A 16,781-nucleotide genomic window follows, 5' to 3' on the forward strand; every position below is an offset into this window, starting at 1 on the left:
GTAAATGAAAATCTGCGCGTTATAGAAGAGGCTGAAAAAATTGGAAATCGGGAGGTAGGAAGAAAATTTGACGTAGATGAAAACTGCATTCGAGACTTGCGTACGAAGAAACGACTTCTGGTGAAAGGCGCCGGTAATAAAAGGGCTTTTCGTGGTTTAAAACCAAAATACACAGACGTAGAAAAAAATTGTAGGGCTTTATGGAAAAAAGGAAATGCGGTTATGCTGTCACGACAGAATTGTGTCGATCGTATGCTCGTGAAATCGCTAAATCGTTGAATAAAGTTGATTTTAAAGCGAGCCGTGGATGGATAACACGTTTTTTTTTCACGAAATGATATGTCAATAAGACGAAAGACGACCGTTTCTCAACGATTTCCAGACGCTTATGAACAACAAATATTACGTTTTCACAAATACATGATAAATCTTAGAAAAGATTTAGGGTAAGAAAATTTCTTTCTTACACCTACAGGAGGAATCAAAAGCCCAGATTTTAACCGGATTTGTGTTTGGATAACGTATTTCCACGGAATTAGTAAAAAATGCGGAATGTAATGAACTTGATGGTAGTAAAGACGATTTACCTTTGGCAGAGCGGCGTCGAGACTACCGGTAACTCTTCTACAACCATTGACAGTGACGGTGATTAATTAAAAATAAAACCCCATATTAAAAAGCGAATTGAATTATCTTTTTCATCGTGGTACTTTCTTTTCGTTTTACTGGCCTACTGATTCTGAACTAAACTAGTACTTACGGTAATTAATTATGAATGTAATATTAATATTGTAATTTAAATGAACGAATTAAACGCTTTACTTTCTGAATATTTTCGTATTTTTTTATCATATCTATTGCACTTTAAAATACCGGTATGTACTCGATTTTTTTTTTAGATTTTCGGTCCGGAAAATCGTGGCGCGGGGCTTATTATGTGGCGAGGGGTACTCGAATAAATACGGTATATATTTTTGTATTATAATAAAATTAAAAGATAAATACTGTGAATAATAACAAATAAACAGGAAGAGGAAGGTCCGATAAGGTATGACATCAAATAATGGGAGGGGCATTGACTTAACGTTATACAAGGAAACTGGGAGAGGGGTGAGGGAAAACGGTGAAAGGAAAAAGTTGGAAAAGGAAAAGGGGAATGAGAATAAGTGAAAGGTAAAATTTGTGAAGTTCAGTTTTTTAATTTGTTTTATCAAATTTTCAATTGCGTTCATTTAAACTCTCTCTCTATCAATATCTCTCTCTCTCTCTCTCTCTCTCTCTCTATATATATATATATATATATAAAAGCATTGCCGCTTCTGCTAGTATCAAATAAGTATGAACCGTGGTCACGTACAAGAAATTTGTTATATAGTTTTTTTATATGCTATTGACCTTGAAAACATTACATATAATAGCGTCTGTATTTTTGTTTTGACTACACTGTCAGTTTTAACTGAAATTTCTTTTTTGTTTAGCAAGCGGCAGTGTAATTATAAAGAGTTTTACTTTACGGTACGTATTATCTTATATACATAACTCTTGTACGAACAAATACAAAAAAAATTCAATAAGAAATCCTTTTTTCAGGCTTACTAGGAATTATAGAATGAGAAATGAAATATTTTCCTGTATTCACAAAAGACGAATATATATTTTATATATCGATATACCGATTCAAAATGTTTATTACGATCGCCAAATAGATTGTCTAATTATTAAACATCATTACATTCGTAAATATTACTCTTAATAAGTAATATTAGTTTATAAGATATTTTGCGTACAGTCATTAGAAGAAATAGAAATGATATGTAAAACAAATTAATAAACGAGTTTTGCGCAAAATCCTTTAAATAAAAGAATCACATTAAATCACTCTACAACCCTTCAAATCGTTTATTTAGACTAAATAATTTTCCGTTCACATAAGTTATAAAAAAAACTTTTCTCAGGATTACCAGAGGAATTTCCTCTACAAAATAGATGAATCTATCTATCTATGGATAGGAGGTAATATCTATGAACAGCAGTAGCCCCACTACTTCCTATCTTATCAAATCTATTTAGATTATAAGTAACTCAACTCGTTCGTATAAGACAGAACAGTGGAAATATTGCTGAAGTATGAGTACGATTTCCATTTGTCAACTCAAAAAATATAATCAAAATAACAAATTCATTTCTTTATGATAAATTAAACTATCCTTTTTAAATGAATACGATTCATCGTAGAATTGAAGAATTCTGCGATAAAAATTAATTTCAATTTGCTCCTTCGAACGAAGGAGACACTTTCTCCTTCGTTCTCGCTCCTGTCCACCGTTTTGTTATTCTTATATCAAAAATTTATCTCAGGTTCGGATAGGCGAATCGCATTAACATTTGTTAAGCATCTTTGTAATGGAGGTTTTACAATATTTCGAAGCGCCCCTATGAAGAGGCCGCAGCATACCGTTTGGGAATCACTGGTCGATAAGGTTTCGGTTATTATCAGTAATACGAAATTGGGAAATTATCTTCGATTAGTTTTCCTTATCGAGAAACAATTATTTCCATTTAGAAAGATTTTCTAGCAGTTTTAGCATTAGTTGCCCTTACATTCGATGCGTATAAGAGAAAATTCTTCTACTAAAATAACAGTTTGTTCAAAATATTATCGTGCTTTATTTTTTTCAACCGTGTTTAAATTTCCGTCTGTATTTTGTCCGAACTTGATTCAAAACAGTTCGGTCAGTTCTGTATTATTTTAAAAATAGTTTTAAAAAAAAATATTTTTTAATAAATCGGACAAAAATTTCAAATCGTGGCCTCACGTAATTATTTCTATCTGTAGCGATATCATTTCTGCTTCTATTTTTATCTTATTTTTATTTAGTTGAAACAAATAAATTAGACGATTGAATCAATTTTATTAGAATTCCTTTTTTTCATTATAAGAAGACCATATCGCTGAATCGTAAAATTAGACCGCATGATATAAGATCGGTTACAGTTTATTTTAAATTTTATAGATTAATTTAAATGTGTTAAAGTAGCTATTTTTTTGTTTTAAATGGAAGAGTAGCCTCGGATGAAATATCAGAACGTTTAAATCTTAGAAAAAACACTAACATAGCATTGAGGTATATTATTTAAACAGGAGGTATTTTCTTTACCGGTTTCCACATTGTGGAGGTAATGAAAAAATGCTTAGTTAATTTTCAAGGGCAAAAAGTATGTTATATAAGATATACGTGCAATGAACGCAGAGGAGAAAACGATACATCGGTGGTTAGACATGGAGAGGGAAGAGCGAAGAATTGCTGCGTGTTGAAGGTTTAACTTTTAACCGTTTTACAGTTTCAATTCTGCTACGATATAGAATAGGACTTTTTATTACTCAGTTTTAAAAGTTTAACATACACACACACACACACACACACACACAAATATATATATATATATATATATATATATATGTATAATAATTTTTATCTATATTTTTATGATGATTTAAATTATTATTTTTAATATTATCAATTATATTAACAAACTGATGTCTTTAGTTTATTTTGATTTTTTCTAATCTACCAGTTTTAAGTATTTCATTTTCCACGTCTATAATGGGGTTTTTGATAATTTTATTTTTATTTAAAATCTGTAGTTTATATTTATATGCGTGTTTAATGAGTCCTAAATGTGCCTGTCAATGTTAGATGAATTGTAAAGGACTACGTAAAAATTTTCCACGAAACGTTGTACGCGTAAATTAAATTCTTATGTATAGTCTGTATCTGTTTAACCGTTTGATTTATTTACAGATCTTTCAATAGTTCTCACATTATTAGAATTTCGTAATTTTTATTAACGATTACGTAATTTTTAATAAATCTTGATAGCAAACAAATTAAAAATAATTTGTTTGATACACGTTATTGATGATGGTGCCGGCATGTCAAGGTTAAACGCATTACAATAGAAATAACGATGTGTCAGTAAATGTACGCGATAACCAATCACTTTATTATTTTGTTAGGGCTACGAAACGGTTGCTGAAGTAGCAATAAATTTTATTAGTACAAACAATTTGTCATCATAATAGGCTGTTATTTGAAAATCCTTACCTACCGATTGATATCTTTTGTCCATGCGGCAGGGGCGATGAGGGAAGCTTAACTCCTGAACAAAAAATATTATATTTCACTAAATCGATAAATATTTTAAATTAAGTTGTTTGTGTATGCGTGTGTAAGCTGTGCATCAGAAAAAAGCCGGCTGAAGGGTAAGTCGTACAAATGTGTTTTCAGCTTTTTCTTTTAGTAATTAAATTCTAAATACGATATAAATTTGACGGTAAAAACATTATTTGGTCAAGAGGATAAACTTAGACGCAAAATGTTTTATTACAAATTATTGTTTTTTTTTTTTATTCTCATTAACGCTTTTAATACCGCATCATTTGTAAATTAAAAACATAATTTGATCAAGGAGTTCAAATCTGGCCCGTTTCCGGAAAAGTAAAAACGATAGATGTTCAAGGTTTACTCTTCATTAAACTGAACGATTTTAATGATAATTTCATGGATTTTGTAGAGGTAATTCCACCGATAATCCTGAGAAAAGTTTTTTTTATAACTTATTTGAACGGAAAATTATTTAGTCTAAGTAAACGATTTTAATGTAATCGGCATTATCGTAGGATTTTTATAGTGGGAGGATTCATTTTCTAATGTCATTCTTATTTAAAGGTTTTTGCGTAAAAATCTAAAATTCTTTTAATAATTATACCGCTGCTTGTGTTCAAACAAAGAAAGTTTTATTAATCTTATAATGTTTTAACAAAAACGATATTACACGTACAGATTTCAAGGACAAATGGTACTGTAGAAAAACACTATAACAAAACGGCTAGTACGTACTTTTGTTCATGGCGGAATAGGGTGTGGCATGTAAAATATAGTTATCGTAAACATTTTTTTTCCCATAACCCGTAATAATGAGATAGCAAGTATATATATAGGAGTCGTTATAAATCATTTATTTAAAAATTAATCTTTGTTTGTTTTTAGTTGAACAAAAACTCTGTTCGATCGAAAAACTTTTTTGTCTTTTAAAAATGCTATTCATTTTAACGCAAACATAATTCTTCTCCTTCCGTTAAACACTGACAACGATACAATTGTAGTTATAAAAAATAAATGACATAATCATATCGCCCTCTTTGCGAGTTTTAAATTGATGAAAATTTGAATATTTAAAATAACACAGCAACAGCCAAGGAGAAACGTATATTTGAGAACCGATCGAGAGAAAGTGTAAAATCCAATTATTTCTTGTTAAGATATATTTCTTTTTATTAAGTTACGTAAGTTTTAAGTTGTAATTTACATTGTAATAACGTAACGTAAATTACATTATTACCTTACATGTTAAGTTTCATATATGTCTACTTATAAGAAAGTGCAAATATATATATATGTTAAATGCGTGCAAATTCTGACAATATTTATGAATACAATTTTTTTTTTTTAAAAAGGAAGTTACTTTATTCAAGCGGTGTGTTAAATTAATTTATATAAAAAGTGTACGAATATAATCCTTAGGATTACAATAGTTACAAACGAATGCATTAATATTTCTGTAATTAATTTACCGTGTGTAAATACAATTTTTAATTTAATATATTTCTTATTATTTAAGAAAAATATTTCAGGGCGTAGAACCGGCCACTTCGATTTTACTTTTATGATATCCTTAGTTACCAACATCTACTGCAAAAGCATTACCGTGTAATTCACAACATCATTCGGTGTCTGTAAATCAAAGAAACAGTACAAGAAACGCTTACATTAAAATAATAAAATAAAAATTTATCGCCGATATATCCGTAGAAGAAAGTGAAAATATAAGTAAATACTCCCTCTAGGAACGATCAGTTAGTAATGATGCGGGAAGATGAGCGCTATGGAGTACACCCAAATATGTAGCGTATTACGTCAAATTTATTTATTACGATAATTTTTTTCTTAAATTTAATTTAATATATAATTAATAAATAAATTAATTTGATTTATATTTAAGCTTTCCGTTTCTCGTATCGAGTGAATTTGGATATGGATATTGTGAATATTGAAAACGTTTAATGTGCGATCATTAAAAGACGCCTAAACCAAATTTAATTGCGTAGATTTGGTGACTTTTCGCTTTTCTTTGATCGATTTTCATCATTAAAAAAAAATTTCACACAAGAGGTTATTATTTTTGGACTCCTAATAATCCCATTCTGAGATGCTGCCCGACTGAGGAACCGCCTAGCTGCAGCTAGTTATTAAATAAAAGAAAAGGTTTTTTTATCGTATTTAAATCTTTTAAATATGTCAGTGTTAATTAATAATTTATATATGCAAAGAATAAACCGTTTAGAATAACACATACACGTACTGTATGTGTTTTTCTAAACGGTTTATTTTTCTCTAATTTATTTAGTTTTAAATAAAAATGTACTAATGGTTATTATAAATATAAGACGGGGGAGATAGTAAATAATTAAAAAAAGAATTATCAAATTAGTAAATATTTATTATACTTTCGAGTTAGCTTTTTAAATACGTAAATTATATTATTTTTCTAAATTAATATAAAATTATCAATCTACGCTGAATTTGTATCTGAAATATGATCTAAAACATATGTGTTGAGTTTCATATAAAAAACGCACATAAATTGAGTTTTGTGTGTTTGCGCGCGCACGTAAGTAAGAAATATAAAATGTAAAAAAACATAATTGTTCGTTGTTAAAATAATTAACTTAAAAATATTTCTTCACTTTATTAGGTGGATACACAAATAACACGATTTTGTTTTTTCGTATAAATATCGATGTCAATTAAGCCATTTCTGGGTCCGTTTTTGTTCGATTTGTATGTCAACGTTTGTTAAAAAATAATGTTTAGGGTATATAATAATGTATATAGTTTACGATGAAAAAAGATATTTATATAATTCTCTCCACTACAGAAATAAGAGCGATTCCATTTTTGCAACGAAGAGCGCGGCAATCGCTCACCGGTTGACCTCTCCGAGCATCGCAGTACGTGTAGTGCGCCAGGCTTAGCTACATATGATTTCTGCGGTTCTCATAGTTAATCGAATCGGTGGGTTACTAAATCGAACCGGCATGTTTTATAAATCGTTGTTTATGCGAATAAGTTTACTAATACTATTTTTTAATTAAGTGAACGTAAATAATTTTATCCTAATTTAAAATATTATTGTGTGAAATAATTTAATATCGATCATTTTATTTTTAACGAGTTAGTGTCTTCTTTTACGGAATTTTCATATTATTTTTTTATTTTTTAAATTTGAACGACGTAAAAGTTTACTGTTCGAAAATTTTACGACGGGAAATTTTAGCCGATTCTTTACTTTCGACACGTATTGTTGTTCATCGCTACATTAACAGGTAATAAAATTTGATTTAGACTTTTATGTAGATAACATTTTAATTTTGTTGATTATAATTTTAGTATTTGATTTCGGAAAGTAAAAAAAACAGTTAAGTAACATAAATAATTGTTCAACGTCCTTCAAATTCAATTGTTGTCGGAAAAAACTGACCGGATTGAACGAAAATTTTACTTGAATTTAAACTTTATGGTTTTCTATAATCAATTGACTGCTTCCAGCGGGAGAGAGTCGTGGAAAGAGCCTTGTGCAATTACTCGCTTCACCACCACGGGCCGTTCTGCGCCGATAGCAGCTAAAATAAAAATCTTTTAATTTTTTATAAAGTAAAATATTTACAATACGCCCCATTTTGCCTCCGTTTTAAAAATTTCCTGTTTCAAATCGATTTATTATTTTTTTGTTTGTTTAAATTTCATCATTAAACGTGAACGTATGATATTTTTGATAGCGAATTAAATTCTCCAAGTCGATATCCCAGTATAAATTTAAAAAATATTATTTAACAAGTTTAATAATATTTTAATTAAAAGGTTCGTTTCCTTTGTTAAACTTACGCGTATATTTCATTAAATAGGAAAACCTTTTTCGATATAAATCATTTCTTAAAATTTTTTTTTAATTTCACGGAATATTTTTTGTGTTATTATATAGCCTGCCTTCCACGTGCGGTTATTTAACCTTTTCAGATCATGTAGCCACTAAACTAGGTGTGTATATATGAAATGGTTACAAAATCATTTTATACGGCATCTAAGTCGGTTATTTTGTTTTGAATTCACAAAGGAATCCGTTTTATTACACAATTTGAACGATGTTTATACAATGTAAAATGTTTTATTTAGACTAGAAAGAATATGAATATATGTGCTTGTGTGTGTGTGTGTGTGTGTGTGTGTGTGTGTGTGTGTGTGTGTGTGTGTGTGTGTGTGTGTGTGTGTGTGTGTGTGTGTGTGTGTGTGTGTGTGTGTGTGTGTGTGTGTGTGTGTGTGTGTGTGTGTGTGTGTGTGTGTGTGTGTGTGTGTGTGTGTGTGTGAGAGAGGGAGGGAGACTTGTGTATTAGCTTATCTTATATATATTTTTTATTTTTATTTTTTACATCATTTTTTTTTAACTGCTGGGGCTATTAAGGATTCTAGCTTAAGTTAGTGGGATTTTCTCTTTTGTTTATGATTTTTTCTATACCATTCGTTTAATTATTTTACATAATAATGGCGTTTATTTGTTTCCGATACAATTTCTAACGTACTCTTATATTGAAATATATTTTTTATTACGTATATTGATGTATAACGAAAATATTATATTTCCTAGTTTACTTTTTGTTATATATAAATTTTGTCATTACAGGAATGTCTTATTAAAAAGTTATTTTGGAAATTTAAGTGGATTTCGATTTTTAAGAAAGAAAATTAAAAGAAGAAAAATTAATAAAAAAAATTATATAAAAGTAGTTTTATAGGAAGACTGTTAAAATAATTGTACCGATTCGTCTTAGATTACATAATATATATCGAGAGATCATCCATATTGTTTGATTTTGTCGTTTTAACCTGAAATGTTTTGTCAATCAAGAATAATATTTGTCTCGAAGCCTCGTTAAAGAAACGCTGTCGATATGAACTATTTGCAGTGTTTTAGATGTCGGAGTCAAATTCATATCTGAATTTAAAGAAATTCTTTCGTGATTTGTTTTTAAACTAATTTCATATTTATATAATTTTAGATATGTACTTGTAATGCAGGGTATAATATTAACTATCAAACGCATGTTTAAGTCTTAATATAATCTAAGCTAGTCGAATAAATAAGAATAACAGGGTTAATTTTATTTTGAATTCCAAGTAGTATATTCATAATGTGTTGGAAGGTCGGTAAGCTATTAAGAAGATTTCATAAGAAAGCCTACCTATTGTAACGGATACCATGATTCGACTTCCCCAATTTGGACATCTTCGCGATTCACATCCTCCAGATCCCAAAGTCCCCATCAGCTCAAAAGTTTATGTATATATATTTCATTTTCTTGTGAGCACGATAACCGCCGTAATTTTGCGCCATCACTTTAAAATTGTTCCCTAAAAAAAAAACTCCACCCAAAATCTCGGACGGGCTTGTTAACGCCGAAAATCGGACCGTGGGGATGGAAATGGGGCATTTTTTCCCGAAAAAACAAAACATTGATATGACTTTTTTATTAAGAAAAATATCAAACCCGTTTAAGTTCCTACGATTCTTTGGATAAGAACCTAAAACTTAGTAAATGTTTTACTATTTTTACTTAGTAACTTAGTATCAAGTAAAGTTTCTTGATATCACCAACCATTTGCTCAGGGGAGGAAAAAATGAGGTTTTAAAGACAAAAACAAAATCATACCTCCCTTAATAGGCACAGTATCGTATCGTTTTAAAGTGGTCGTTAATCCTGTAAAGATTCCCGATAACTTTTCTCTGAAGCAATTTTTGATATAACCGATCCTTACGGCAAAGGATGCCCGAAACAAAAAAAAAATATGGATATATCTTTCTTAAGTAATTATATCGAATTCAATTAAAGTTCTTACTGTTCTTTGGATGAGGGTCTAAAACTTATGTAACTAAAGTTTTTTGATATAACCAACCGTTGGTCCAGGGGAAAAATGGGTTTTGGAGAAAAAATAAAGCTATACCTACCTTAATAGGCACAGTATCGAATCGCTTTAAAGTGGTCGTTAGTTTTGTTAACTTTACCTAAAGGTTTTGCTTGAAACAATTTTTCATGTAACCAACCCATACGGTAAGGGATTATCAAAATGTTGCTGTATTTGTAAGCAGGGCTTGTTGTATGCTAAACGCGTGATACTGTTTTCACATGAAACCGTTGTCGTATTGAGTAAATTTGATTTTTTTTTTAACTTTAAGGTGGGACATTTTTTTAATCCCCTCCTTATACCGGTGAAATGTTTTTTAAATTGTATCGATTTATTAATAATTATTAAGCACCGATTGTAAAAACGATTTAAAATAAATAATTTAATAAAAAAACATGAAAAAATCGACTATTAGTGAAATAAAATTTTATGTACTTTTCATTTATAAAAAAAAAGAAAAGGAAATGAAATCAGATTCGAACCGATGTACCTTCCCCTTGTAAGAGCCAAATATTTCTTTAATTAAAATTTTATTTAGCTATAACTCTGGAACCGATGAAAATAAGTACCGCTTATGATACGTCGTTGAAAACCTCTCGATGAGGGCCTATTGCGGTTACTGTACTACTATAGTTCTGCGGTTAAGGAAAACTCCAAAATCAAATTGTTTTTGATTTTGGACGCTTTTGGTCAAGTCAATTGCAATCAAAAGAGGAGATGCACAATTAGATGTTTACAGTCCTAATCCAAAATTTCAAAATTCTTATCCTAATCGTTTTTGAGTTATGCGAGTGCCACACGCACGTACCTAGTACAGACGTCACGCCGAAAACAATCAAAATGGATTCAGGGATGGTCAAATGGAAATTTCCGTTGAAACTGTAAGCCGAACTTAATACTTAAGTTATTGTGATCCCGCGAACTTAATCGCGCGATCACAATACTTCCTTTATTTCGTACAAGGATGTAAAAGTCGATATTTATAAATAACAGTTATCTTAATTCGTCCCAAATTATTTTTATTGATAACCGGTCCCAAATTATTTAATTCACTGCTGTAACGATTCTATTTCGCAAATCTTGAAGAGTAGCAGGCGTAATCGGTACTCACCGGTTTGGTCTAGCGGTTAACTCGTCATTGCAAATCGGCTGATTTCGAAGTCGAGAGTTTTAAAATTCAAATCCTAGCAAGGTTAAGAATAACTTTTTTACCGATTTCATTAGATAGCGGATACCGGTGTTCTTTGGTGGTTGAGATTCAATTAAACACATCTCACTAACGGTCGACCTGAGACTACAAAACTATGTAAAAACCGTTTCGAAGAAACCACGGCCGTCGCATGTCGAAAGAAGAATTTCTTAAGTTAGTATAGTTATTAGGAAATAACCGATAAATATAAATTTGTAATTATAATAAATAAGTAATAATAAATATTATTTTATTTTCATAGAAATTTTGAATCGGTATTAGGAAGGAAAGGGTGAAAATTAGTTTAGACTTTGTAAATAATGAATTATCGTGCATAAATATAATAACTCCTGTACATTATTTTAATACAAATCGAGAAATGCAGGGAGAACATTAAAAAAAAAGTTACATTGTGCAGGCACGCACGACGCGTAATAATAAGTTTCAGGTGGGAAACGTATTGTCCTATAAAAATATAAGTGGGACCTGACATTTCGCAATATGCAATTTTCAAGGATGACGTAGCTTATCGTACGGTGTTCTTGTGGTACACGTATATTTAAACAGATCCTTTTTTCCAGTAATTTTCGCAAAAAATCAAACGAAAAGTACCAAAATACGTCAAGAATAATGATGAAAGTAATAAAATAGCTGAAAATACCGATTTTTAATGTCCCACTGTGTATTCGCGCGTTCGCGTTTTCCGTCTGAATTAATTTCTCAAAAAAAAAAAATAGGTTATAAAATTTCATATTACTTCTACAGCAATATAGTTTTGCTCCTAAAGGGTTTATATATTTTTTTAAAAATATTTACGTATACAAAAAATAAAATTAAATAAAGTTTAAAAACAACAACGGTTTACTTTTAAAACGAAATCGCTCTAAAAAGTAGAAAATAAATTTTCTGGTGATTTTAAGATAATGAAAATAATTTTCAGCATTTGTAAAAAATAACCCGTTGTGCGCCGAAAAAATATTATTTTGTCTTATCGATTTAATTTACGTTCACATTTTTAACTTTATTAATTATCGCAGATTAACTATTCGAATTCTTCAGTAAATATTTTACGAGCTCAGAATTCTTATAAATATTGAAAATTATTTTGACTATCTTATAATAAACAAAAATTATGTTCTACTTTTTAGAGCGATTTCGTTTTAAAAGAAAATCATTATTCAGTTTATTTATTCTTACTTTTTAATCTCCCGCTCGAACTTGTTCAAATATTATATCGTAAATTCTTTACAGGTATAAAACCTTTGTTAGTGCAAAATTTAACTTATATCGGTCGAGTAGATTTGGACGAAAGAATAACAGGTGTACACGTTGTTCTGCCGGATCTTTTATAAACTTTTCTACACGTACAAATAACGGAGAAATTTAATATAAAAATATGTATGAGTTTCCGATTTACGACTGATGAAAGAGAAGCAAAAAGGTTTTTCTTTGTTCGATTCAACTTACAACGCTGTTTATTTTCTTCTTCAAAATACAATGCTGTAAAAGTTGTACGGATTTTGTTATTCATTTAACATAGTTATGGTACGTCTTACCAAAAATACGGGTCTTTCACGTTTACCTGCCGTCTTGGATCTGTCATATCGAATCAATTTTTTTTTTTTTTAATAGTAAACGATACGTGATTTTAATGTAATGTTTTGTGGAAATAATGGCGAAAACCACTTATCATCAACTCTTTTTTTTTATTTATGAGCACTGAAAGTTGGAGGGACGTAAATATCGCGATGGATATAAAACGAGTTAAAACCCCCTCGTTGTAACTTTCTTATTACGTACCTTTAGAATTACACCCGAAACAAACTTAAAACAAATAATGTTGGAATTATGGCCCAGACCCTAATAATAAAAAATAACTAATAATTTGCAATACTACTAGAAATTAAACGGCCCGGTCAACCGAGGTATTTACTTTAATTATCATATTTAATTATAAAATTTAGTTTTATATTTTCAGTTGTAAATTACTTAATGCAAGAAACTGAAAAAATTTTGACATCAAAAGTTTCTCAAGTCCTTTTACTCGAGATTTTTTCGATACGTGTTGTTTCGTTACAGGTCTCGCTGTAGCAGATCATCAGCATCAGTCTCCCGATTATCCACCCGAGGGAACACACTATTTTATCTAAATGATAATTTTTCAATATTTTTACCGCATTTAATTTTTCTTTTTAATTTACACTAAATTTTCTTTATAAATAAAATAAAATAAAAGCTCGTTTTATATATATTAATTTTATTTTATTAACTGAACTAAAATGTTATAGTAAAATTTTTAAAGTTAAGAGATACTTTTTCGTTATTTAAAACCTTTTTTTTTTTTAGTTTAGATTATGCAAATTAGTTTATTTAATTGGTTTCTTGAAAATAATTTTACAATTAGTTCAATTAATGAAAATTAATTTCTTTATATATATGTATATATATTTTTTCTTTTCATTAATGGGGTTATAGTCTACCCTTTTCCTTATTGTTGTCTGCGAACACCAGTCATCATCTATGTGCAGAATATTGAAATTTATTAAAAAGTGTATAATATAATGTTTTTATTTTTTATCGCTTTTGTTTCCCCAAATAAGATTATTATAAATATGCGATAATTTAATTTTAATTATTTTAATCGGTGCAAAATACATTAAGTTGTTTTAGATGAAGCCATCATTATCCGGTTTGTTCGCTGTTACAGCGGTTTTCTTTGCGGTTCTTCAGCATCTATCCACCGGCGCCAAGTCCATATCTTGATGTCCTGTTGGTTCATTAAAGCGCTGATCGATTACATTTTAATAACGAATTAGAAGAAAGAATACGAATCAACCTTGCACCACCGCTGGGCAATAAAATTAAGGTAATTTATACTACTATTATATTTTGTGAAAGGCGGCAGTGGACTGAAACATAATGGTATGTCAGTAAACTATACATATTGAAACGCTCTATAAGTTACAGGAAGTGGACCGTATAAATCTACAAAAACCTTATGCGATGGATACTTTAACGCAATCGGACGGCTAATTTCTACATTCGAATTAACGTCTTTAACGTTCTGGCAAATTTCACAAACAAACACTGTATTTTTTAATCGCAGATTTTAAATTCTTACGCCGCATAAATTTGCTTAACGTACAATACGTTTTATTGAAACCGGCACGGCCCGATCTTAAACGGTAATAAGGAACAAACTCCTCTATCACGCTACTAGGTATACGCAACTTCCGATCTTTAAATTTATTACAATTTCGCTTAAAAGTAAATCCATTTATAACATAAAAATAATCTTTTACTTTACTTATACGTTTATCATTACTATCTGAATTTAAAGCGTTTAAAACCTTACTGAGAAATTCATATTTAATTGTTTCTTATTTATTTTATTTTTAAAGTTTTTACGTTCTGTCTCCTCTAAATTTATTACATTATCGATGAATCTTTTACACCGGACGCTGCGTTATCGTTTTCTAAATTTACTTTCGATAATGTATCTGCTGCTATATTCTTCTTTCCTTTAATGTACTTCCATACGATATTATAACTTTGCAAAAATAAAACCCGCCTATCAAGACGTCCTGTCGCTAATTTACACGAATTAAAAAAAAGTATTAGCTAGGTGATCGGTCCAAACATCAAATGCTCTGGCCTCTAAATACATACGGAGTTTCTGAATACAAAAAACAACCTCCCACAGCTTTTTTCCGCGATGACAATTTCGTCGGGCCGGGGTTAAACTCTTGCTTATAAATCAAATGACCCGATGTTCCCTCTCCCAAGTCATCAATTTGAAATAAAATACCGGAAACGGACACGTTGCTGGCATCGGTAGACAAATAAAATTTACGGTTAAAATGAGGATGCTTTAACATAACAGATTCTAAAAATTTAAGTTTGATTTCATTGAAAACGGCCTCGTCTGTTTGGGTCCGTACAAATTTATTCTTTTTACTTAAGTTGTTTTGAAATCGGGTCCTTAAAGCGGAATAATTACACAGGCGTAAAAAACTTTGAAGTTGTTTTTATATTTTGTGGACGTAGATAATTTTGAATCGCCTCTACTTTATCGGGACACAAGAGGAAATAACGTAACCTAAATATTTCATTTCGTGAGCGATAAAGTTACATTTTTTTTAATTTTTACGCGATACAAAATTCTAGAAACTTCCGAAAAACCTTTACAACGATGTTCATGAAAATTTTTCGACCCGTTAGAAGATCGTCCGCATTAAGGTTACCGTCTTAGAAACCTCGGGGCCAGGAACAAAATTTAGCGCTCGTATAAATCCGGCGGTTGAAACGCAAGTTCCAAACGGTAAACGGGTATTTGATTAATTATTGTTGTCGAAAATGAACGAAACTTATTTTCTACTATCTGGATGTAAAACTACTTGACGGTAACCGCTACGCGTGTCCAAAGAACTAATAAATTTGGCGCCATGAAAACCGGCTAAAATGGCATCTACGGGAATCGGGGCTAAGCCATTTTTTATAATAAGATTGTTCACCGATCCTACAGTCTACACAACCACCTAATCTCATCGGTGTACCAGGCTTAGAAACGGCTACTAAATTACTCGTATATTCAGAATCGCCTAACTCGATTATATTATCTATTATCGATTTATTCACTTCGTTTCTTGCCGCCCCTATTTTTGCAAACGGAATACGATAACGTTTCCTATTAAATTTTTTGCTTTGATCGATTTTAAATTTACATCGATAATCTTTTATTTTACCGGGTACATAAGAAAAAATAGTTTTATACTCGTAAAAAATATTAATAAATTCCTCTAATTCAATTTTACTCGCTATATCCGATACATTTTCTTTGACGTCACTTATTTGTTTACCCCGTAAATAATCGTAATCGTTGTTATCGACCTTTATATCTCGCACTAATTTATGTTTATTACTGTCCATTACGAAAGGAATTTTAAATTTATTAATATTAACGTGCTTTTCTTTAAAATTAATTACATTAATTACGACAGAATTTTTATTACGGAAATTTACTCGCAGAATTATTTTTACGTTTAAATTTTGTAGTATAACCAAATCTTTAAGTGTGTATTATGTAGTATAACCAAATTATCTTTTTCAAACAAACCAAAATTTACTTTAAGGGTTACCTCTTTATTTGTAATTTCTTTTTTAGTACTCGTCGCTGTTATATTTAATTTTTCAATACTTATTTTATGATGTTTTCATTATTAGCTTTTTCTAACGGCTGTAAAAAACTCTTGTCGGTTAAACATAATTGAGATCCAGAATCAACAGGACGCTGAAAATTTTGAATTCCTACCGATACATTAATAATTTCAATTAAATCGCACTCGTTTTTATTAAGAATTTTGTTCTCTTCGGTTTCCTTCAGAAGTACTTCAGGCAAGTCAGAATATATGGTGTTTAAAGTTTTAAAACTAGTTTCCTCACCCGTTACGACAGATTTCGCGGGCGGATCCACATCTCTTGGCGAAACCTCTAATGGTTTTCCTTCTGTACGT

General features: G+C 30.2%; 1 protein-coding gene across 8 annotated transcripts in view; it reads left to right on the forward strand.

Moving 5' to 3' along the window:
- The window catches only part of LOC142325382 (uncharacterized), a 157,207-nt gene that overhangs the window by 34,855 nt on the left and 105,571 nt on the right, over positions 1-16,781 (forward strand). For 4 of the 8 annotated variants that reach the window (XM_075367085.1, XM_075367083.1, XM_075367091.1 and 1 more), the window contains exon 2: positions 13,930-14,134. The exons of 1 other annotated variant lie outside the window; for it this stretch is intronic. The gene's annotated coding sequence lies outside the window, so the exon portion shown is untranslated. Of the gene's footprint in view, positions 1-4,247; positions 4,265-7,429; positions 7,448-13,929; positions 14,135-16,781 lie in introns of those variants that run through there. 3 more of the 8 variants (XM_075367088.1, XM_075367086.1, XM_075367084.1) reach the window with 3 other exon arrangements.

This window comes from Lycorma delicatula, chromosome 5, assembly GCF_047948215.1.
Source record: "Lycorma delicatula isolate Av1 chromosome 5, ASM4794821v1, whole genome shotgun sequence".
Taxonomy (NCBI): Eukaryota; Metazoa; Arthropoda; class Insecta; order Hemiptera; family Fulgoridae; genus Lycorma; species Lycorma delicatula.